This window comes from Lissotriton helveticus, chromosome 1_2, assembly GCF_964261635.1.
Source record: "Lissotriton helveticus chromosome 1_2, aLisHel1.1, whole genome shotgun sequence".
NCBI lineage: Eukaryota > Metazoa > Chordata > Amphibia > Caudata > Salamandridae > Lissotriton > Lissotriton helveticus.
This window is the reverse complement of record NC_136058.1, coordinates 422,484,356-422,497,355: the sequence shown is the minus strand read 5'-3', so window position 1 is coordinate 422,497,355 and position 13,000 is coordinate 422,484,356. Positions and strand designations below refer to the sequence as shown.

At 46.8% G+C, this 13,000-nt stretch overlaps 1 long non-coding RNA gene across 1 annotated transcript in view; it reads right to left on the bottom strand.

The window, feature by feature from the left end:
• LOC144807995 (uncharacterized) overlaps positions 1 to 8,307 on the bottom strand; it is a 229,597-nt gene extending 221,290 nt beyond the window's left edge. Inside the window, exons 1-2 of the long non-coding RNA XR_013606556.1 lie at positions 8,215 to 8,307; positions 5,980 to 6,108 (exon numbers count right to left, since the gene is read on the bottom strand). This is a non-coding gene — a long non-coding RNA (uncharacterized LOC144807995). The remainder of the gene's footprint in view (positions 1 to 5,979; positions 6,109 to 8,214) is intronic.
• Positions 8,308 to 13,000: the final 4,693 nt, after the last annotated feature.

Genomic DNA, 13,000 nt, shown 5'->3' with positions numbered 1-13,000 from the left:
ACAATTGGAAATGGACCCCTTGTCAGCCCCTGTATAATGCACTATAGGTGCCCAGGGCATAGGGGCCACCAAGGCCTACCGGGGGCTGCAGCATATCTTTTGCCACCCCTGGCTGGTTCTTAAATTGACACAACTGGCTGATCACTCAGCTGGGGTAAGGTGGTGCAATCACCCCTTACTTAGATATAGTATACCTATATCTAAACCTATATCTGGACACATATAAACCTGTGAGCCACTCCTATGGAAGGCCTCATCAATCCTGGAGGCAGAGTGCGTGGTTTAATGTGAGATGGAGCTCTAGCATGAGCTGAGCCTGTCTGCAGCTGTCGGGAACAACTCCCTAAGCTGTTTCAGGATAATGCCATACCATATACTCTTAAGTGCCTTATAATCCTCGCGGTTATATAGCAACTTTGGTTTGGCTTTATCAAAACATGTCGTGTAAGGTGTCATACGATTTGGAATACTATCCCCTCGCCAGTTCTGGCGACGGGGATAGCATTCCACCCCTCTAGAGGGGTAAGACATGTTACTTTACTTAAATGCGGTTAATTTCTAAAAGGACCTTAGATCCACAAAATGGATGCCTCTGCCACAGACAAGAGTCTGACCCCCTGAAGCTGACCGAAACTCAGCCAAATGGGGCCTGGACAAAGGGTTTCCTGTCGCAGGGGGGTGTTACCACCCTCCAGACAGGAGATAGTAGATTGTAGCAGGGAGGTTTGAAAGAAACCAGACACTGCCTGGGGCGCACAAGGCTGCCCCTTGCATAATCCGGCCAAACCGGTTCTGGGGCACTCCAGCCCTCGTGCCAGGGCGGCCTGGATCAAAGGAAGGGGGTGTATCCACCCACTTCCTGGGTCCCACCCATGGGAGGGGACCTAGCAGGTAATCCAGCCCCCAAAATTAGTATAAGACTGGGAGCAGTGCCAATGCACTTCAGATTATCCTGAAGAAACATAAGAAATGAAATTTGGACCCTTCGACATCCTACTCGACGTAGAAGCCCGAAGAATCTCCCTTGTGGTCAAGGAGTGACCACCCTGTGCAAACAGGCACCATCCAGCTATCGACGTCTACTTTGTTGCAGTTCCCGCCGGAACTCGAGCGACAGAGATGGACGAGATCAAGCTTGCCTGCTTTCCAGCAGCCCGATCCACAGTCCCTGCAGAGCTGAGACCCGTGGAGGCGACTGGAAGCGTGGGGCACGCCATCTTGAATTGACCATGAGACGCTGACCGTGCAGCCCACGAGTGACCCTTGAAGCTGTACACCGGGGTTTGAGAAGCCCCAACCCTGAGCCACACTTGCACCGAAGTTCAGCCCTCCACACTCGACGAGTGCTGCGTGGGGCCCTTCTGCTTCTTTTGGCTCAACGCGTTGGCCCGGTCACTTGCCAGCCGGCTAGTGGCCCCTGTGCCGAGGAAAACTTGAAATTGACTTGTGAATCTGGTTGCTCCAGATCTGCACCAGCTCCCCTGAAAAGGAGCCCCCACTCTGACCCTCCTGGTTCGAGTGAGAAGCAATCTCCCGGTTCCACGTGGATTGCTTTTGCCAAGTGTTGTTTGCTCCAATCTTGAAGCCGACAGCGCCGACGGCGAGAGCCTGCGTGGGACAGATCGTGACCTGCTCCTGGACGTCGTAGATGCCCCAGAGCCCACGTGACAGCGGAGAGAAGCACCTCGACAGCGACCTGATTGCACCCGACATTGCCAGGTTCCGTCCTGGTTCCACCCTGGTCACTGCTGAGTGACCCAGACTCTGTCCCCTCTGCTTTCAGGTACTTTTCGACCCGAGTCCACCCTTGGACTCCACCGGACACTTCTCTTTCACCCCGCCTGCAGCCCTTTCAGCTTCAAGCACCAAGAGCCTGCGTGACGAAACCCGACTCAACTTCGACCCTGTGCACCCGCTTCCTGTGGGTGAGGTAACTTTGCTCCGCCGGTGTTCCCACACTGGTACACATCTCTAGGGTCTGTGTAGGAAGGTGGCTACCTGACTATGGTTACCCCAGATTTTTTGCCTGTGTTTAGCTGGGTTTTTTACTTAGTTGACCTGGTTCCCTGCTAATCAGGGCCCCAGGCCATCTGCTCTCTCTGTAAAATGGATTCCATGTACCCTAGGTACATACCACAATTGGAAATGGACTCCTTGTCAGCCCCTGTATAATGCACTATAGGTGCCCAGGGCATAGGGGCCACCAAGGCCTACCAGGGGCTGCAGCATATCTTTTGCCACCCCTGGCTGGTTCTTAAATTGACACAACTGGCTGATCACTCAGCTGGGGTAAGGTGGTGTAAGCACCCCTTGCTTAGATATAGTATACCTATATCTAAACCTATATCTGGACACATGTAAACCTGTGAGCCACTCCTATGGAAGGCCTCATCAATCCTGGAGGCAGAGTGCGTGGTTTTATGTGAGATGGAGCTCTAGCATGAGCTGAGCCTGTCTGCAGCTGTCGGGAACAACTCCCTAAGCTGTTTCAGGATAATGCCATACCATATACTCTTAAGTGCCTTATAATCCTCGCGGTTAAATAGCAACTTTGGTTTGGCTTTATCAAAACATGTCGTGTAAGGTGTCATACGATTTGGAATACTATCCCCTCGCCAGTTCTGGCGACGGGGATAGCATTCCACCCCTCTAGAGGGGTAAGACATGTTCCTTTACTGTAATGCGGTTAATTTCTCCAAAGACCTTAGATCCACAAAATGGATGCCTCTGCCACAGACAAATGTCTGGACCCCTGCAGCTGACCGAAACTCGGCCAAATGGGTCCTGGACAAAGGGTTTCCTGTCACAGGAGGGTGTCACCGCCCTCCAGACAGGAGATAGTGGATTGTAGCAGGGAGGTCTGAAAGAAACCAGACACTGCCTGGGGCGCACAAGGCTGCCCCTTGCATAATCCGGCCAAACCGGTTCTGGGGCACTCCAGCCCTCGTGCCAGGGCGGCCTGGATCAAAGGAAAGGGGTGTATCCACCCCCTTCCTGGGTCCCACCCATAGGGAGGGACCTAGCAGGTAATCACGCCCCCCAGATTGGAATAAGAGTGGGAGCAGTGCCAATGCACATCAGATTTCCTGGAAGAAACATTAGAAATGAAACTCTGGACCCTTGGACCTCCATCTCAACGTGGAAGCCCGAAGAATCTCCCTTGTGGTCAAGGAGTGACCACCCTGCAGCAGCAGGCACCATCCAGCCCTCGACGTCTACTTAGTTGCAGTTCCCGCCGGAACTCGAGCGACTGAGATCGACGAGATCAAGCTTGCCTGCCTTCCAACAGCCCGATCCACAGTCCCTGCAGAGCTGAGACCCGTGGAGGTGACCGGAAGCGTGGGGCACGCCATCTTGAATTGACCACGAGACGCTGACCGTGCAGCCCACGAGTGACCCTCGAAGCTGTGCACCGGGGTTTAAGAAGCCCCCACCCTGAGCTACTCCTGAGCCGAAGTTCAGCCCTCCACACTCGACGAGTGCTGCGTGGGGCCTTTCTGCTCCATTTGGCTCAACGCGTTGGCCCGGTCACTTGCCCGCTGGCTAGTGGTCCCTGTGCCGACGAAACTACAAAGAAGACTCGTGAATCTGGTTGCTCCAGATCCACACCAGCTCCCCTGAAAAGGAGCCCCGACTCTGACCTTCCTGGTCCGAGTGAGAAGCAATCTTCCGATCCCGCGTGGATTGCTCTTGCCAAGTGTTGTTTGCTCCAAACTTGAAGCCGACTGCACCGACGGTGAGAGCCTGCGTGGGACAGATCGTGACCTGCTCCTGGACGTCGCAGATGCCCCAGAGCCCACGTGACAGCGGAGAGAAGCTCCTCGACGACCACCTGATTGCGCCCGACATTGCCTGGTTCCGTCCTGGTTCCACCCTGGTCACTGCTGAGTGACCCAGACTCTATCCCCTCTGCTTTCAGGTACCCTTCGACTTGAGTCCACCCTTGGACTCCACCGGACACTTCATCTTCAACCCGCCTGCAGCCCTTTCAGCTTCAAGCACCAAGAGCCTGCGTGTCAAAACCCGACGCCACTTCGACCCTGTGCACCCACTTCCTGTGGGTGAGGTAACTTTGCTCCGCCGGTGTTCCCACACTGGTGCACATCTCTAGGGTCTGTGTGTTAAGTTTTGTTCCTCTAGGTCCAGCGGAAGTGTCCTTAAACTTTAACTTTATGACTTTTACGCACCATTGGTTAACATTGGTGCATGCGTGCGCTTTCCGCACATCTCCCGAATCCCGAGGGCCATTCCCGACTTCAGCATTGCTTGTCCTGACTGCTCCCAGCGATTCCCTAGGCCCTAGGCCTAACCACTGCTCGAGTGGCATCTCTTATACCACTTGTTTAGTATATGGTTTGAGTGGCCACCCGCCCTCATCCATAATTGTGCAACTTGTATGTTTAAACAGTGCTTTTGATTTAACGCTTGTGCCCCTTTATTCATAAAGAATACTGGGGATTGTTTTTAGTAATAAACACATATATTTTTATAATATATACTTGTGTGGTGTCCTTTCATTTGATATTACAGGATTGTATGTGGTAAAACAGCTCGCTTAACACGACCTCTTAAGTTAAGCCTTTAGGCTGCTTAGTCCATGCTACCCCTAGGATAGCTTGTCTAATAAGGTTGACTTACAACCAGACACCATAAGGGATTGTTTGGTCTGATAATAGGTGGTTCCAGAATTGGAAACATCACCTATCAGGCCAACTTCTCACAGTCTGTGTCTTAAGTTTTGTTCCTCTAGGTTCAGCGGAAGTGTCCTTAAACTTTAACTTTGTAACTTTTACGCACCATTGGTTAACATTGGTGCATGTGTGCGCTTTCCGCACTGCTCCCGAATCCCGTGGGCCTCTCCCGACTTCAGCACTGCTTGTCCTGACTGCTCCCAGCGATTCCCTAGGCCCTAGGCCTAACCACTGTTCGATTGGTATCTCTTATACCACTTGTTTAGTATATGGTTTGAGTGGCCACCCGCCCTCATCCATAATTGTGCAACTTTGTATGTTTTAACTGTGCTTTTGATTTAACGCTTGTGCCCCTTTATTCATAAAGAATACTGGGGATTGTTTTTTAGTAATAAACACATATATTTTTATAATATATACTTGTGTGGTGTCCTTTCATTTGATATTACAGGATTGTATGTGGTAAAACAGCTCGCTTAACACGACCTCTTAAGTTAAGCCTTTAGGCTGCTTAGTCCATGCTACCCCTAGGATAGCTTGTCTAACAAGGTTGACTTACAACCTGACACCATAAGGGATTGTTTGGTCTGATAATAGGTGGTTCCAGAATTGGAAACATCACCTATCAGGCCAACTTCTCACAGAATAGGAATGTCTTACTTTTCTATAGGGGTGGCACTGCCACTGGCCATACTTCATCCACTCAGCGTCTGCTCTACTACATCATACACTTCTGCTATCGACGAGGAGGATAAAGAAGATAACATCCAGGCTTACAAAGTACGTCTATGATTCTTCTTAATGTCTCAAATGTACCAAAATTTCTTTTTGTTAACAACCAACTAAGACCCTTTTCATTATATTTTGGAAACCGCTGTCTTCTTTCTTATGTTGAATTGCATTCAACAAAACCATTTTTTACAGTCATAAATAAATATTAAGACTCGCTCGTCCTTCGTTTCACTCTTCTTTAGCTTTTCGTTCTTCACATCCCTAAACTACATCTGATCTGATATGACTTGGCTTTAAAATAAAAATTGGCCAGCTGAGTTCAAGTGAAATAGAGGGGACCATTGGTTACCAGAGAAGTACAGCCACTAATGCTATTACAAGTCAAGGTTGACTGTCTTCTCCGTGATAGCCCAAAAAGTAGTTATAAATTAGTAAATGTTCTTGACAGTACAGTGTACTTATACTAGTGTACTGTGTACTACTGTACAGTACATCATACACTCCTTTACGAGCCTACTCAAAAAAAATTCAATAAGTAAGGAGTATAATAACTTACCACCATCCGCCGCCGCTGAGCCTTCCCCCCCAGCTCCTCCTGTTGGCACCGCCGCATCCAGAGTGGACCCCTCCGCACTGCTGGCCCCAGCACTGATGGTCATCTGTGCCGCATCAGATGTTGTGACGTCTAGGAAAAACATGTCATATTTTCAGATGCCATACACAACCCCCTATTTTGTCTCGTAATGGAAGGAAATGTTACATAACACATTTTGTATTACTGGGATTGAAAAAATGTTACGGTTTTGGGGAGGGTGTTAACCTTTTAGATGCTTATTCCATTAAATGCTACACTTCTTCTTTTGACAACTGATTAATGCTTGCTTAATGTGCACCATTTTTCTCATTACAGAAAGAAGATTCCATTGCCCTTCTGCCAGACGATTCACCAACTACTACTGAGTCACCACCAGCAGTACTTAAGTACTTTAAAGAAGGTGGGGGCTCACGCACAGTTATTCTACTAATTTCCTGTGTCTGTTAGTGTTAAATATTTTTACGTTTGAGTCATACTAATTTCATTCATGGGAATGTTGTTTAAAGTAAACTTTAACGTCATCTTCATCCATAAGAATACTACGCTATTAAAAATAAAGAAATAATGTTTTCATTTCTCAATTGAAAATAAAAATGTTAAACTAACAAACACTGTGTGGTTTTTGTTCACGAGTGAGTGAGCGGAAAGGTTTGAACTACTGCACTTGGCAGTCATGTTTCAGTGACTCAGATAGGCCGGGACTCGGAGGTAGTCTCTCTTCTTCTGTTCTTCTGGGTCGTAAAATCATTGGTCAGACATTCTAGATAGTCGGTCAGGGGAATGGGGGTTCAACTTCTGTTCGGACTGAGGTATGTCGAAAGTCGAACTGCACCTATCATCAACAATATACAGTGTCAAGCGCACACAACCTAAGTTTATTCGATAGTTTGTGATGTGTTCTTTGATGGAAGGACAAGACCAGACTTTTCTTTTTTTATTTGTTCCTTTCCTTATTTATTGTATCACAAAATGGTATTTGTATAAATGCAAACCAGCCGACATGTGTTTCGTCAAAAACGGGGTTGACCCGTGACTCTTCAGGGCTGTTGAAGTTAGGCTGAGATCAGTATCGTCGGACCGGTGATAATTCCAATACTTTCGAGAACTGACAGAAGTCCCTCACCGTAACCGGCTTACTGACAAGCCTCAACGATGGGTCAAGCGGATTTGCTTGCCCGTCAGTGACCAACCGTATACTGAACGGCGGCACAACTCACATTCCCTGTTCGAAGGAGCACCTCCTCTGCGCACACGGGAACATTACTCACCGATGCCTGATTAGGACCGGGTTGGAATTATCACCGATCCGACGATACTGATCTCAGCCTAACTTCAACAGCCCTGAAGAGTCACGGGTCAACCCCATTTTTGACGAATTACGTGTCGGCTGGTTTGCATTTATACAAATACCATTTTGTGATACAATAAATAAGGAAAGGAACAAATAAAAAAAGAAAAGTCTGGTCTTGTCCTTCCATCAAAGAACACATCACAAACTATCGAATAAACTTAGGTTGTGTGCGCTTGACACTGTATATAGACTTATAGAAGGCAGAGCTCCTCTCTCCCTTCTCTCGCAGAGAATAGGGTCATCTCTGATCAAGCTGCACCAACAATTTACAATCATAACAACTACCTCGAACCTACCAGCTGTTGAGCGCCGTGCTATTTCTGAACAAAAACCCTACGCCGAACTTTGAACCTATCATCAACAATGTCCTATTTATCTTGTTCATACTTCTTTGTGTGAAGAATAGTCCCTGAAACACTAGCGGTATGGGATGTGCTCCTCTCAAATCAAAAAGGCAACTGTTACCTTTTACTTGGTGTAAACAATGACATTTTGTTGTTGGAAAATGTCAAAGCACTTACATTAAGAAGACTGGAATAGACAGCAAGGGCAACCCAGAGGACTGCACTCAGTGCCTAGAGCTATTGCTGTATCAGAGTTTTGTTTCACACCGTTTGCCGAATGGACAAGCTTAGCTACCTACACAGACCGACTCATAATTGTAAATAGTAGTAGCACAGAGAGTGATGGTAGAGGCAGGATAAGAATGTAGAAAGTAGTCCACATTAGAAGAAGATCAAAGACTATTTTGTAAAACATAGAATTATTAGGAACCAGTTTGTAATGAATAGGAGCTGTAAAAGTTAGGGAAGTATAAGTATTAATATAACAATAGAACAACTTACTGGGGCCAGCAGAAGAGCCTGCAAGGGACTGCTCCTGTTCACCTTCTGCCACCGGAGTCTCTGTCGCCGTCGCCTTGCCCCTGGGAGGTCCTGGTGATCATGAAATAATGAAACACAACATGGATGATTGTTTTTTGGGAAATATTTGATTTCTTTGTACTCAATCTAAAATTATGTCAGGGAAACAAATTGCATCTGATCTGGTCAAGTCCCCCATTCACACCTTCATTCATACTACCGTGCTTCCCATTAAACTCACAGACATTCCGCACCCCGCTCCAGATAGGGGCGGTGCCAGAGTTCTTGGAGCGAAAGGCAAAATTCAATTTGCCTGCAAAGAGAACCCCAGGAATTGCTATTAAAAGTTGTTTACTGCAACTACACGGAACCTCATAAGCCCTTCCCACACCTTATGGAAAGCTCCGTCCCCCCCCACCTCAAAGTGCATCTCTCTGGTGGTCTGCGAGGTGCTGCCTGTTTTCTCCCACTGAACAACCAAACAACACATGGCAGAGGCCTTGAGAGGCAGAACTGCCGCGGCCATCCTGTGAGTCTGATGTTAGCTCAGTGCCCCCAAGTCCCCCATTCACACCTTCATTCATACTACCGTGCTTCCCATTAGACCCACAGACATTCCGCACCCCGCTCCAGATAGGGGCGGTGCCAGAGTTCTTGGAGCGAAAGGCAAAATTCAATTTGCCTGCAAAGAGAACCCCAGGAATTGCTATTGAAAGTTGTTTACTGCAACTACACGGAACCTCATAAGCCCTTACCACACCTTATGGAAGGCTCCGCCCCCACCTCAAAGTGCATCTCTCTGGCGGTCTGCGAGGTGCTGCCTGTTTTCTCCCACTGAACAACCAAACAACACATGGCAGAGGCCTTGAGAGGCAGAACTGCCGCGGCCATCCTGTGAGTCTGATGTTAGCTCGGTGCCCCCAAGTCCCCCATTCACACCGCTTTCACACCATTCATAGCCCAGTCCACAGACTGCACACACACTGCAGGCATCCCCGACTATGCCTCTATATATAGCAAAGAGGTGAATGATGTCATAAAGCCTGCGAGACCCAGGGGTGTGATGTAGTACATGATGTCACAAACCTGCCAGGGTCAGGGGTGTGGTGTAGGAGATGACATCACAACCGATTGATGGGAAATGCTGATAACACTCAAGGCTGCCTTTGGGGACCAGTGATACATTATGTTGGTAGATATAGGTCCATCTTTTGCATAACATCACGGAAGCAGAAGATTGAGCGAAGGAAGTCAGTTACAATAATCTTATTATTACGGTTTCCTGTTTTCTCTTTTTTGCATACATGTTAACAGAATCTGTAAAGGCGATGGTGAGATGGGCCTAGTGTACTGCACAGGAATGCACAGCTTGTCATTCTGTTTCTTCCTATCTGCTCTGCCCATTTCACAGGTGGGATTCAGGTATTCAAATGGCAGGGTGGCATCTAAGGGTTAGAAGACACCCTACATCTTTCTTCTGCACTGACTAGCAGAGCCTGGCAGCGGTCTTATGGCCGGGCTCTGAGTCTTCGTCTGTGTTAGCCTGTCTGCTGGCCTGGGCTCCCATAGACTCCTTCTTGTGTAACTATGCACGGCTTCAAGAGCATTGCACACACACATGCATTCAATAGAAGGTAGTTCTGGATACCCTGGGGGGTCAAGGTGCACAAGGAATATGTAGTCTTGGGATGTACTGTTTTCTACTCCCAAAATCAAGATACCACACAAAGCTGCGGCTTCAACCTTAAAAAAATGAATGTTTTGTGCAAGAGGCATTCCAAATGTAGAATTTGCATTCCATACATAGTTCGAACGTTCCAAATTAGAAGCGCTGTTCCAATCTACATTCTAAAGGAATTCTTTCAATTCCAAATTAGAACTCTCATTCCAAACTTAGAACATCCTTTACAAAATAGAACTGTCAATCTTAGAACTCAAATGTTATTTGAGCAAAAAGCCTTGACATTACATCATGCCTTCATTGTGACACCAAAAACACCTTCATTAACTCTATATATACCAAAGAGGTGAATGATGTCATAAAGCCTGCCAGACCCAGGGGTGTGATGTAGTACATGATGTCACAAACCTGCCAGGGTCAGGGGTGTGGTGTAGGAGATGACATCACAACCGATTGATGGGAAATGCTGATAACACTCAAGGTTGCCTTTGGGGACCAGTGATACATTATGTTGGTAGATATAGGTCCATCTTTCGCATAACATCACGGAAGCAGAAGATTGAGCGAAGGAAGTCAGTTACAATAATCTTATTATTAAGGTTTCCTGTTTTCTCTTTATTGCATACATGTTAACAGAATCTGTAAAGGCGATGGTGAGATGGGCCTAGTGTACTGCACAGGAATGCACAGCTTGTCATTCTGTTTCTTCCTATCTGCTCTGCCCATTTCACAGGTGTGATTCAGGTATTCAAATGGCAGGGTGGGATCTAAGGGTTAGAAGACACCTTACATCAGTCTTCTGCACTGACTAGCAGAGCCTGGCAGAGGTCTTATGGCTGGGCTCTGAGTCTTCGTCTGTGTTAGCCTGTCTGCTGGCCTGGCCTCCCATAGACTCCTTCTTGTGTAACTGCACACAGCTTCAAGAGCACACACACACATGCATTCAATAGAAGGTAGTTCTGGATACCCTGGGGCGTCAAGGTGCCCAAGGAATCTGTAGTCTTGGGATGTACTGTTTTCTACTCCCAAAATTAAGATATCACACATAGCTGCTGGCTGCTTCAACCTTAAAAAAAATGAATGTTTTGTGCAAGAAGCATTCCAAATGTAGAATTTGCATTCCATACATAGTTCGAACGTTCCAAATTAGAAGCGTTGTTCCAATCTACATTCTAAAGGAATTCTTTCAATTCCAAATTAGAACTCTCATTCCAAACTTAGAACATCCTTTACAAAATAGAACTGTCAATCTTAGAACTCAAATGTTATTTGAGCAGAAAGCCTTGACATTACATCATGCCTTCATTGTGACACCAAAAACACCTTCATTACAAGTTTGTAAATTCGATTTTGCGCAGAAACTGGAGTTTCTGATCTAAGGGGTGTTGCAAAAAGAGTAACAGTACTGCACTTTGTGGGTTTCTCATGGACACATTTGGTCAGGTAAAACTTTATGGAACTTGTCCATGGAAAACAGCTCTGTGCTTGGGAAAAACCCAACAAAATCTGGGCAGAAAGGTGGACATCAGCTATAATTCTCCCGTGCTGAGAGGAAAGTGCCTAGCATTGCAATATTCTGCATCGTAGAATGTTTAAACACTACAGTATCGTCGATTGAAGTTATGAAATTTCTGATGCGGTATCGGCACAGCACTGGTCATTATGAGATCAGCGACATGGTGCGAGAGCACCGCTGTCACATGAGTGTTCGTGCACATTATAGCATTAGCCAGTCAATGAACCAGCACACAATCACAATGTTCTCCCAGTCAACTGCTCCACCCAAGAAGAGGATGGACAGATCCAGGGCCATTAACTGATCCATAGGAGGGGCAAGGGAGAATGGGATGCTACCTGGGGGACAGAATGATATAGGGACTGTGGGTACCATCTCAAATATTAGCCCTCTTTTTCAAATTTCTTCACATGTATATACCATTTAAAGAAAACGATTTTACATGTTTCTTTTTTATGTTAATGCACTTTATTAATCTGGTATTTTAATTTAATTTTCAAAATAGTCACAATTCCCATGAGTAGGGGTTGTAGACAACAGGTTAAGAACTGTTGTTTCAGACTGAAGTATTTGAGAAAAGAACGTAAAGGAAATGAACGTTTGCTAATTATCAGAGTAGAAATTAGAGTTGTAGAAGGCTGGACCAGAAAACCAACACATGATGGAGGCGCAAGTTAGAGTAATCTTCGGGCAGACCCAATTCTCTTATTCATCACAGCAACCATCGCAGAGCGCTCTTCACTTGAGAAAAATTGCAACATTTCCCACAATTATCAGATTTTTTCCAAAGTGCAAGTAAGTTGGTTCAGGCTTTAGGTTTGGAGAATTGGCATTTATCAAAATGGAAATGTCATTTCTAGAGAAGGGGTATAACTGGCAAAGTAATGTGAACGTGGAGAAGTGTGGCTCAGGTGTTAGAGGCGGCAGACCCGGAAGCTGAGATCGGTCCTGGACCAGGGTTCAATTCCCCGCCTCGGCGGGTCTTGGGCTAAAAATTCCACGGACTCGACAATTCTCGCCCCGGTGCCTCCTCGACTCACGGGTTCACACTCTGCGACTCTGGGCAACAGCTTGCTTAATCTCCACAACGGCCCCTCGCGGCGGGATGCCTGACTTTCACCTTGTGGATACCCTGCTATCTCACAGGGGAATATCAGGAAGGGTTCCCTAAGCAAGCGCCGGGAAACCCACTGCGGGTAGCTGTGCGCTATATAAGCTCAACTACATTTACATTTACAATGATAAAAGAGAAATCTGTCTCTGTAGAATGACTAGTCCTTTCCTAGCATTTTTTATTCATCCAGTGGTCTTGTATTAGATAGTGCTTTATGATGCTGCACGCCTTTGTGCGGAGCGAAATATGGTATTACAGAAGGAGCCAGAGACACTTGTGTAGCCCCTTTAATATGAATTGTGCTGGTGCGTGTCTTCTGCTGGTGCAGTCACTAGCAGGTATCCCCTCATTTGAACTGCATGTGACCCATGAAATTGAAGGAACCTATTGCATGTACTCCAAGGGATATTACAAAGGTGGGAGCAAGGACAGATAAGCCATTGGTAGGTGCAGTGAT